Source organism: Pelodiscus sinensis, chromosome 14 (assembly GCF_049634645.1).
Source record: "Pelodiscus sinensis isolate JC-2024 chromosome 14, ASM4963464v1, whole genome shotgun sequence".
In the NCBI taxonomy this organism is placed as follows: Eukaryota; Metazoa; Chordata; order Testudines; family Trionychidae; genus Pelodiscus; species Pelodiscus sinensis.
This window is the reverse complement of record NC_134724.1, coordinates 9668169-9680266: the sequence shown is the minus strand read 5'-3', so window position 1 is coordinate 9680266 and position 12098 is coordinate 9668169. Positions and strand designations below refer to the sequence as shown.

Below are 12098 nucleotides of genomic sequence, written 5' to 3'. Positions count from 1 at the left end.
GGACGCAAGGCAGTGTCGCATGGCTGTGACTGCAATATTGCCAACTCCAGGCATTCAGAAATCATGAGCAGGTGCCAAAACTAATGAGGTTGGAAAAAAAATACATTGAGGGCTCCTTTTCACTTGCTTTCTGGAGTGGGAACACAGAGGGTTCATGTACACTGCCATAAAAGAAAACCCACAGCATCAACTCTCAGAGTGCGTCTACACAGCACCCTAAACACGAAATAAGACATGCAATTTGCGCTACACAAATTGTGTACCTTGTTTCAATTCTATTTCGAAATAGCTTATTTTGAAATTTGGCGCGTCTACACGGTGCCAAATTTTGAAATAACGCGCTATTTCGAACCTTGCCTTAGCCCTCGTCAAACAAGGTTACCGGGATGGTGAAATAGAGCGCCTGTTATTTTCAAAAACACTTTGAAATAACGGGTGGCTTGTGTAGCCATGGGGTAGATGTGTAGCCAGTGTAGGCATACCGTCAGGGTGTGTCTAGACAACATGGTTTTGTTGACAAAAGTGGACTTTTGTCGACAAAATTATACCTGCGTCTACACTGCCAGTGAGTTCTGTTGACATAACGTCGACAGAACTCAGCAGTTTTGTCGACGGCTGTAAACCTCATTCTATGAGGAATAACACCTTTTGTCGACAGAGTACTGCCAACAGAAGGTGTTATTGCATCTACGCTGTCCTTTGCGTCTACCCTGTCATGTCGACAAAGCGTCTTGCTTTATCAACAGAACTGGATGTAGTCTAGATGATCTTTGTTGACAGAAGCTTTGTCGACAGTATCTGTCGACAAAACTTCCGTCGACAAAAGCCTGTAGTCTAGATGTACCCTCAGAGACAGTCAGTTCACTTGAGCTTGTGGGACTACAAATTACAGCACCGGCATTCCTACTCAGGCTGGAGTCCCTGCTCTGAGACCCTCCTGTCTCAAAGGTTTCAGAGATTTTTCACCCTCCAGCCTGAACCTTGCGACCCTAAATCAGCTCACCCAGACCAGCTGCTGCTGTGCCTCAGATCTTGTGTACAGTTCAAGCTTTTCTCCACAGCCAGGCCAGTTAGAAATGTATTTTTTCTTTCCTTCTGCTAAAAGCTGGGATTCTCAAGCAATAACTTAATTCTAGCAGGGGGACCTTTGCAATCACCTCACCAAAAAACCATGGGAGTTAGCACCTCTGCTCCCAGATTATCCACCTTAGTAGAATTTGCTGGCACTACATGAAAGCTGCTATTGTAAATAAGACAAGTACTGTGAAGCTGCACTGAAAGGACACACAAGAGATGATTAGGAAATAGGCAGTCTATTTTATGCAAGCGTACGGTACTTTTATTTAATCCAGCCCTTCCTTATCTGAGAGTGTTTCATGTTCTGCATTTTATTGTGAATGGCTTTTTTATTTAAGTGATTTTATAATAACAGCATTGTGGGATTTCATGTCTGGGTGATTTCCATTTCAAATATAAATTGGCGTCTGTGTATTTTTATTAGTTTATGAGAGAAGTGAAAGGCAAGGTTTTTCTCTGACTCTCCCAACCTGGGATCTAAAAATCAGGCTGGGTTATTAATGCCACATCACTACGAATAACAGATTCTTCACAGAAAATTCTGTTTTCAATTGGACATGAAAACTGGATGGTCTTCAAATTCTGTCTTTGTTTATAGGCTGGCTGCCTCCATTCAGTGACTCTGTCGTGGGGGTTATACTAGAGAAATGGAAGCAAGAAACTGGCCCTGCTCCTGGAACACGGTGATTCTGCTGATGATATCAAAGGTAGGCCCACCAACATGGGAAGGGCAAAGGGGACTGGTACAGGTCCTTTAAATTGCCAGCGAAGTGCTTCACTGCATGCTCCACACAGCTCTAAGGACTGGCAGGACTGGTGCCAGACTCTCAGTGACATCAAGGGCTAGCTGTCCTGGCCCCGCCCCTTCTGCCTGAGGCCCCTCCCCTTCTGGGAGTGCAGTGCTCCCCCCACCACCACCCTTGCCCAGGGGCCCATGCAGGCTTTCTTCACCCCTGCTTGCAGCAAAATACAAAGCAGCTCCCTGTCCCATAGCTATGTTGGCTTTGTACATGCAAGGAATAGATCTGCTCAGCAGGAAGGGAAACTTTTTTTTTTTCATAGTCACTTTTCAGAGAAGAACCACACTTTGGTCCTGAGATGATATTGATGGATTGTGTGTGGGCAAGGCAAGATAGAAGGGGGAATGCCAACTGCTAACTGGCATTGAGCAAGTCAAACCCTCTGAGTCTCCCTGCCTCCTTGGGAGTATGATACATTCAGCTGGAGATGATCTCCGGGGAGCTGAACACAAAAAAGCCTCTGAGTGCAAAGATCTTCCCCACTGTCTGATTTTGAAACTGAAAACACCGGATGCTGTGACAACTCATTGTCCATATTCAACTACTAGGAAAGGATGAGCTGTTCAATTTTGATTCAGAGAAGTGATGATGGATTTGCATGTTCACAACTGAGCTACTTCATCTGATGTGGTCCACAGCTCCGCAATGGTGGTCCATACCTGCTATGCTCCTCTCACTGAACGTAGTGCATGCAATTTCAGTCTTTGAAAAGCCAAGTAAGATGAGTGTAAGCTAAAGCCTGTTCCAGGCAATAGATCATATTTTCTGAATGAATTACGCACCACCACCCCGTCTGCCCCATTGTTTCACTGTTTGCTGTTAAAATTTCTCAGTCTCTTACTACATTTCTAAAGTGTGATGGCCTTATTGATCCTTTAGACAGGACTGTCTTTCACTGGGGGCCTGGGTTTTCTGCCTGTATGTTCTAGTCCATTCTGACATATTTTCAATACTTTTTTGATGAGTCCTGGGTAGAACGGTCGACATTTCCCCCACCCCCAGTCCAGAACTTCCCTAACCCCAAGCCACCCATCCCCTAGGTATCTTTTAGGGAGGGTGGTGGGGTCTGCAGTTTCTCCCGAAGTTTGCTGCATTCCTTGCTCTGGCTGGGGAGTGCAGAAAGCAGATGAACATGAACCTGCCCCAGCCGGGGGACATGCACCCCTCCCCTGGCTGTGCCCACTGGTACTGCAGTGGCCATGAAGAAGTGCTTCTCAGCACTTCTTGAGCTGCTACACTGAAAGAGGGCTGGGATAGTCCTCTCTTCCCAGGGCAGCCTGCACACGGAACCTCTCTTCCTCATCCCCACCCCAGAGCAATGATTTAAATGAAGTATGGACATTTTCATTTCATGTATTTATTTCATTTCCAGAAAACAAACATTAATTTAATTAAGGACCCGAGCAACGCAGAGTAAATCCTCTAGTATGTGAGACAACTTAAAAACCAAAACTAAACTCTCTGGCCTTATCAAAATTAAATGTTTTGTTTTGATAAGTTTGAAAGATTTTGTTTCAACTTTTATATTCAATAGCATTACCCATCCTGTTGTGACGATAGATGGACACGTGGCCTCCTCCCTTCCCGCTGTTCTGGGGACGGGGAGGCTTGTGCCGGCTTGGGTTGCATGGCTGCCTCTCTTCCTGCTGCTCCTGGAGCTGGGGAGGGTTAGTGCTGTGCATCCTCTTCCATCCCTGCTGCTCCGGGGATGCTGGGGCACGTGTGCTCTTCCCCTCCCCATGGGGGGGCATGCTTGACACGCTGCTTCTTCTCCTTCCCTCCCCATGGTGGGGTGGGGCCTCAGCAGCAGGGGCATGGCTATACGTAGGGTTAGAGGCCTACCTCCCCCTAGAAACTTCTCAAGTCTTTTCAAATGTTCTCTGTGACAGATGGCATGTTGGATACCTCTCCTTTTACAATAGTCTAGATTTTCCTCTTGTTGAACCAAAATATTTCCAGAAGGTCACTTTTAGATTTCTGAACCAACATATTATGGAAATTTTATTTAGTTGTACATTTTAACTTTTCATTCCGATGCAGAATGAGAACAAATTTTGAAATGTATTTTTGCATAGACTACAAATTCCATTTTCTGACCAGGTTTAGTCCTGAGCAACTGATAAATTTACTGAAAGAGCATATAGGGGTGTTTTTTCCTTTGAATTATCATAGTTTCTTATATAAAGCATAGCTTCACTTTCTTTCTTCTATGGACCCTGAAGCACAAACAAATAAAATAGCAAGAAATGTTGGAAAAGCGCTGTCCATTTGGAGAATGTTTCTAAGTAATATTTGTGTCTGGCAATCTAAATGTAAAGTCTTATTCTTATGAAAGGCAACATCAGTTATTTTCTCATATATAGGCCTAGCCTGTGTTTACCAGTTGGAAGGCTTGCTGTGAGGCAAACATAAATATTTGCAGTGTGTAAGATTCTCAACAATCAACACTCAGGATTAATCCTTTCTCTAGGGAAGAAAAATACAACGTGCTTTCCACTTAAGTAGCAGGACAGTGACTTGGTTTGACCAGTGTCTCTAGGCTTTGGATGTTGCATGGTGCAAACCCTTTTGAGGATTTCCCTTCTCTGCATTAGTGAAGCTTGAGAGGTGGTGTGTGCTGGTATTTTGGTGTGCCTGGTGTTCCAGAAATGGGAGAAATATATAACCTGCTCCTAGCAGATTTAAAGGGGAGCTGTGAGCATTGCCCATGAGTAGTCCAGAGAAAACATGGTATCATAAGGAAGTTCTTGCATGACTTGTTTTTGTTTCAGAGGTGGAGAGACTGCAATGGAATAAAACTAAAACAGAGGGTGAGATTGTGGAGTGGGAAAACAAGCAGTGAATACCCATTCCATACCTTCATCCACACTGAAGGAATGTTTTTGTGAAAGCTGAAGCATCTGGACTCTTGATTGCAACAGTGAACAAAAGTCCAGTTTTGTAGGAGGAAAAGGGCAAGGAAAGATTTAGAAACTCCCCTGCGGACAATATGAAGGACAATGGATTCATGAGTCAAAAACCACAAAATCAACTTTAAAAGCCCGATGCCCAAGTAATAGATTTTGTGATGGACAGATTTCCTTCCAATGCTAACAGCAAACTTTCAGGCTGTAGGCCTGTTAAAGCTTGAAAGCCAGAACTGCACAAGCATGTGAAATATGTTAGGGCCACATTTTTATATTTATTAGAAACAGCCTAAATAATTAAACTGGTTGATTCACTAGTGGCTTTCAGGCTCATGCCCAGAGTGAAAGGTCATGACCTGACATACCATGGCCCCACATGATACAGATGATTGACAGGAAAAGGAAATAAGTTGATATCTTTCACGTGGGAATCACAGCTTGTAGCAACTATGAGCAACTGGGGCTGCTTGGACTTTTGTGGGAAAAGTTAATTGTGTTGTTATTCAAAATGTTTGTTCCCAACATTGGTTCAATGGTGATTTATTTACTTACGTGATAAAACAGCTGTGTACTGTAATAAAATATAGGTCACTTGCTGTTATTTAACTCAGTGAAGTGGGATTGTGTTTGGTTTCTTTTACTTTGAGCATATATTCTTCCTAGGCAGCAGGAATGATTTTGAATTGCTAGGAATTTTCCATTATTATATTGAAAATAATTAACATTATCATCATACGATATGTTCTTCAAGGCTTATCTATGGAGAATGAGGAAGGCACCATATGCTGAAATACTAGCACATCTCTACCATAGGCTTTCATTATTTCTTTATAATGATAAAAAGGGGTTGGCTGTATTCAATGCCAGACAGTGTCATGGCCCCAGAGATTTAAGTGGCCTACGGGGAAAAAAAGGAGGAAAAAAGCATTTATGATATGAATAAGGATTTGAAATGGCTTCTTTTTTAAAGACTAAGATCCGCTTTTCACCCTAAATTCTGAAATCCCTTAAAAAATGTCGAGATGCAAGAAAGCTTGAAGAATAGCAAGTTTTCACCAGGCTCTATTTCACATGTAGTATCAGTGTCATCTTGACCATGCTTTGTTACAAGGTCATGTAATTGCCATGTCTCTTAGAACATAGACTAGCTTCACATGTTCTCTGATTTATTTCAGTGATGTGCCGTCATTTTATTTTTTTTTCAACAAAACTCAGAATTCATATTCTCTGTACCAGTCACTTGCAATTCTGATCCGCGGTGCATTCTGTGTTTACCCTTTGTGGTTCAGATGGTGACTTAACAGAGGCTGGCCTGTTTTAATGCTGCTGATTCTCCAAACCCTGAAGGGGAGTGAGGGGAACCCCCTTGAAATGTAGCTCTGTATAGTACTGTGGGTCACCTTCCAGGATCCTTTATATGCTGCTACTCCCTGAGGGTATGTCTACACTACCCTCCTAGTTCGAACTAGGAGGGTAATGTAGGCATACCGCACTTGCAAATGAAGCCCGGGATTTGAATTTCCCGGGCTTCATTAGCATAAGCGGGGAGCCGCCATTTTTAAATCCCCGCTGCTTCGAACCCCGTGCAGCGCGGCTACACGGGGCTCGAACTAGGTAGTTCGGACTAGGTTCCTATTCCGAACTACCGTTACTCCTCGTGAAACGAGGTGTACCGGTAGTTCGGAATAGGCACCCTAGTCCGAACTACCTAGTTCGAGCCCCGTGTAGCCGCGCTGCACGGGGTTCGAACCAGCGGGGATTTAAAAATGGCGGCTCCCCGCTTATGCAAATGAACCCCGGGAAATTCAAATCCCGGGATTCATTTGCAAGTGCGGTATGCCTACATTACCCCGCTAGTTCGAACTAGCGGGGTAGTGTAGACATACCCTGACATAGCATGACAACCTCAGTGGGTAAATCAGTTGTTAGTAATACAGAGCTCCCATTAAAAGCAGTGGTATTTTCCAAGCAGCAAGATCTGAGTAAGGACCATGAGTTTGACAGAGAATAGGAGCAGCAGTACAAACTTTCTCCACTGCCATAATCTGAATGCCGAATGGATAGTTGTCTCCATAGCCTACCAAGTCCTCTAATTCTATGCCATTAACAAAGCTATCAGTGGATGCCTGTTGTGGTGATGGTATTTGTGATATGGAAACTTGTTCACAGGGAAGTGGACTGAGACCACTAGCTGACTTTACACAGACCACTGGAAAGCTTATAAATGGTGATAACTTTAGATTACTACTGATCTAGACTGGATTCAAACTGATAATTTAGGGTATGTCTAGTCTATATGCCTCTGCCAACAGAGGCATGTCAACTAGGCTACCCGACACAGTCAAAGAAGCCGGGATTTAAATATCCCCGGCTTCATTAAAATAAACATGGCTGCCGCACTGTGCCGGCTCAGCTAATCATCGGCACAGCGCGTGAGTCAAGACACGGATCAGTCAAAAAGGGAAGCCTTCGTCGACCGCTCCTGTAAACCTTGTTTCATGAGGCATAACGGAGCGGTTGACAAAGGCTTCCCTTGTTGACCGATCCGTGTCTTGACTCGCGCGCTGTGCTGACGATCAGCTGAGCTGGCACAGCGTGGCAGCCATGTTTATTTTAATGAAGCCAGGGATATTGAAATCCCAGCTTCTTTGACTATGTCGGGTAGCCTAGTTTACATGCCTTTGTGGGCAGAAACATGTAGTCTAGACATACCCTTAGAGACAACAAGCAGTCCTGTTGCACTTTAGGGACTAACAAATAAATTACACCATGAACATTCTATCATGAGCTTATATGTGTAAAACATACTTCATCAGATGAGTTGGAGTGGAAATTACAGACTACAGGGCATATATAAAAGGAAAAGCAGTTGCCCATCAATTGTAGGACCAGTGTTAATGACTCTAATGGAGTCAAGCTGGATTTTTCCCATTCATAGCTTTTGATGTGTAAATGCGAATATCAAAGACCGGGGAAATTGCCTTTGCAGTGTGTTAACCAGTTAATATCTTTATTCAAGCCCAAGTTGATAGTATCAAACTTGTAAATTAATTTGCAATGATAATAGGATGATAATTTAGAGGCAAAAGCCGCTGCATTCTGTGTCTTCCATTTCCCCACCACCTAAGTTTCTTCACCTCCCTGAAATGAAGGGCCTGGTGAAAAGTGAAACAGTGCTCTTCAGAAATGAACAGTTATTTGTTTCTCTTTTTTAAAAAAAAAAGAGAGAAAAAAAAAGCCCACCAAATTTTATTCTGTGTAAACTGGAAAGAAAGTGCTATATCTAAGCCCTTCTAAAGGAACAGGATTTTGCCATTTAAGGGCATTCGTTACTGGAGAACACCCAAGATGTATTGCACACTTTCTCAACATCCTATATGATCATCTTATGATCACCTGGGCTGACTGCCATTTGCTCTGTCATGCTAAATTTAAATCAAAATCTCTTTAGGCTAAGGACTCTGCCTTTGCTTGTTTCTGTGAGGTGCCGAGCACATTAAGGGTATGTCTAAACTACATGCCTCCGTCGATAGAGGCATGTAGATTTGTGTATTCGAAAAAGGGAAATGAAGCCGCAATTAAAATAATCGCGGCATCATTTAAATTTACATGGCTGCCGCGCTAGTCTGGATGCTCCCCTGTCGAAATGAAAGCCTTTTATCGACATTCCCTGTAAACCTCATCCTACGAGACATAAGGGGGATGTCGATAAAAGGCTTTCAGGTCGGCACGGCATGTCCAGACTAGCGCGCAGAGCCATGTAAATTTAAATTAAGCCGCGATTATTTAAATCGCAGCTTCATTTCCCTTTGCCTATCTGTCTAATCTACATGCCTCCATCGACGGAGGCATGTAGTCTAGACACATCCTAACAGTTGTAAGAGTTTTCTGAAAAAGTCCCAGTGGTCTGATTCCCCTCTACCTCCACAACCGCCTTCGTGCCCTTCCCCACATTAGAGTGGGTGGGGAATGCTTTAGTTTTAGTCATCCAAACTGCCTGCCCCTTCATTCAAATTCCTCCTAAAAAATAAGGGCTATAGCCTTAGCTGGTATAAACCAGTGTAGCGTCATTAAAGTCAATTTTTATTATTAAACAAACAAGCAAAACAAACAACATGGCCTTCCCCTATTAAATTTAGCTCAAAGTGGATGTGTAAAATTTAAAAAATTAAATGCGACAATCAGTGTAAATGTCTCTTTATATGAGCGGATTATAGAAATACATATTCATCATTTCCTTCTCTTTCAAGTTTCTTCACATCCCTTTTTCTTATCCCCATGAGACAGGCTTTTATATCAGATATACTTTCCACTCCCACTTCACATTGCAAACACAAAATTAGGAACGTGCAGTTCACGTTATTTTTACTTATCTAATATTTCCAGTTCTGTTCTGTAGTGTGACGGTAGAAGCAGAAAGTGTATGTGATGCCAGTTGGCCACACACTGTAACTGACAGGGCAACTGGGCTGAAGGAGAAACCAAAGATGGGAGAACAGATTCCATGGGTCCAGGAAATTTAAAATAGAACACAGAGAAGTTTTCCATATTGCTGCCTGTGTTGCAACTGTCCTTTGGAGAAAGATTCTTTTGAAAGCCTTTTAAAAATAACTAGATGCCTCAGATTTAGGGAGCCCAATATGAGATGCTTTAGAGTAGCCTGCTTTTTCAGAAATTAGGCACTTTGAAAACTGGCATCCAAAAATCTAGTCCTCTTCCTCCCCACCCCCCACCTCACCCTGGCGCCCTCACTCCTCACACACATCATTTGTCGTTTTGGAATCTTTAGGCTGGGCCTTCAGACTCTAGGGAACTCAGTCCAGTGCTTGTGGAAAATATTAAATTCTCTCATTTCTAAAAGAGCTGGCTTTGAAGAGATGGTAATAGCAGGTCAGGATTAACAGCGCTTGGAAGAGTTGGATGTGGGAATGTTGTAAACCAGCTCAACTGCTTTCCTCCTCAACGAGCCCCAAACGGCAGAGTTTCCTCCATTTTGTAAGTCCTACACCCAGTACAGATATGGTAGGGCGGAGCTAATAAAACATGTCTGGCCAATCCCAGGCCTCCATGGTTCTTACCAGAGAAGGCCACCTTTTTTACAGCAACCTTGCCCGGCACCTTCTCTCACTATGCCCACTTGAGCAAACATTACCATTCACCAGGGCAATAAGTGCTGGCTTATAATTATACCCCTTTATTTTAGCCCATCCAGTACATCTCCCCATTCCCAAAGTGGCCTCTTAACCTCTCATGAAATATTTCAAGGGCATCTTGCTGGAAGATGTCTCGCTCTTTGCAATGATTTGTACGGCAATGGCTGCATTTTCAAGATGGATTATAAAAAGTCCATGGGTTGCAATACAATGAACGCATGCCATAGAACAGCGCAGTGAAAAAAGATCTTTAAAATTACCGTGCTGGTGCCAAAGGTGTCCAATCACCTTCCACCTGCGGATTAGTCGGTTGCTATAGAAACACACCATAGCTTTTCAGCGTTGTGCTACTGGAGTGCCCAGATTACTGCCTCTGACAAACACAATAGGGGAGAGGAATCATGGGTTATTAGTGCTGCTGCTGACATGATGTTATAAACCGGGGATTGCGTAAAGCATAGTGGTGGTGTATGTGGAGGCGGGGGAGTGGATGAATAGAACAGCCTTGAAACATGGAGGATGGGAGGAAGAAAGGGAGCAGAGAGAACTGGGGCTACAGCCATCATCACTAAATTGTTTCCTTTGCTCTTATTTTCAGCTTTGACTGGTTGTTTGTATAATGTAATGCAAATCCAAACAACGTGGTAGCTGATGGCAGAATCAATGCTCATGTCTCTGTGTTGGTAGAGGACTGCCACTCCCTTTTCTTTTCTTTCTGGGAGTCCTCTTTCTGGGATGTGAATCTCTATCCCTCCAGGAAAACTGAAGTCAGAGAAATCCCTCATATCTTGCAAGGTGAAAATGGTGCCTTTTGCTTCTGGTCAGTAACACTATTAGAGTGAAATCTGGTCTCCAGAAATACCCTCACAGCGCACAGCAGTAGATGATTTGCATTGCCAAAAATACCTATATGTTGGATAGCCTAGACCAATGTTTTTGCCCACCTTGTTGATCATAAAAGAGGCTGGAACTGGGGCGGAAAAGTGGTTTCCATCATGTCAGTGGATCACAGTTTGGTTCAATGGCTCTCAAACCCCCCTCCCCACTATACAAATTGTTCTTGCACCCCTACATGTCATGCTCAACACAGGAGTTTGTCCTTCTTGTGCTGCACAAGTTTCTGTATTTTCTGACTTGCAGAAAGTTCTGCCCACATGTTGCTGGGAAAGCAATACCAACCCGCAGCTCTGGCAGGCAAACAGAAGGGAGCACACGGAGGATCCCAGACATATTTTTGAAATAGATTCTGCATTTATGCAGGAGAGGGAATAAATACACCCCACACTCATGAACACAGAGCAAAACAGGCTACCTTTAGTCACAAGTTCACCAGATGCTACTCTAGGGGCTATTGCTGCTATATTACATTACTGCAATATGTCAGACAAGACACCATGATTCGTTTTCTCTCCATGCTGCTTTTAGGAGGTTTCTTTTCTTGCTTGCTGGCAGCACAGCTGACCCTGCTGATCATGACCCCCAAGACGAAAGCAGATTCCAGCTGGTGCATGAGAGCGCTCTCTCTTTCTCTGCCTCAAGTACCATGAGAGATGCCAATCAAATAACAAGGATAAGCCTTACCAAAAAAAAGAATCAGGTTGCATTTTTCTCCTCGGTGGCGGGGGGGGCAAATGGTTAAGTATCATAATATAATTTCACTTAAGTTCACCATTGATCACCTCTTTCTCTGCCTTTCCTCAGTGATTTCATCCCCACACTGGGACTTCCTAAGCATCCCGACTGCCATGGCAATTAGATGTCCTCTGACTCCCCTTTGCCCACACCAAGGAAGTGACATTCCTTAAGCTCTTGCTAGCAAGGATGAAACACCAAACAGGATTTTGCAGTGTGTCTACACTGCATGTCTGTTCTTGCATAAGTACATTTACAGTACAGTGTTGGAAAACAGGGCTTCTTCTGGAAGAGTTATTCTTCTCCCCACGAGAATATGCCCTTTTGTGCAAGAGCTCTTCCATAAGAAGGCAGTGTAGACAGGCAACATGAATTTCTTGTGCAAGAAACCCCTATTGATAAAATGGCCATCAGAGCTTTCTTGCTCAAGAGAGTGTCCACACTGCCATGGATGCTCTTGCGCAGAAACACATCACTTGCGCAAAAGCACATGGCAGTGTGGATGCACTCTTGTGGAAGACTTTTTGCAC

At 43.6% G+C, this 12098-nt stretch overlaps 1 long non-coding RNA gene across 2 annotated transcripts in view; it reads left to right on the top strand.

Annotated features, from left to right (window-relative positions):
- Positions 1–12098, top strand: part of LOC142818295 (uncharacterized) — a 261674-nt gene that overhangs the window by 87004 nt on the left and 162572 nt on the right. The window contains exons 2-3 of one of the 2 annotated variants that reach the window (XR_012895707.1): positions 1676–1784; positions 4649–4782. This is a non-coding gene — a long non-coding RNA (uncharacterized LOC142818295). Of the gene's footprint in view, positions 1–1675; positions 1785–4648; positions 4783–12098 lie in introns of those variants that run through there. The other variant, XR_012895706.1, reaches the window with a different exon arrangement.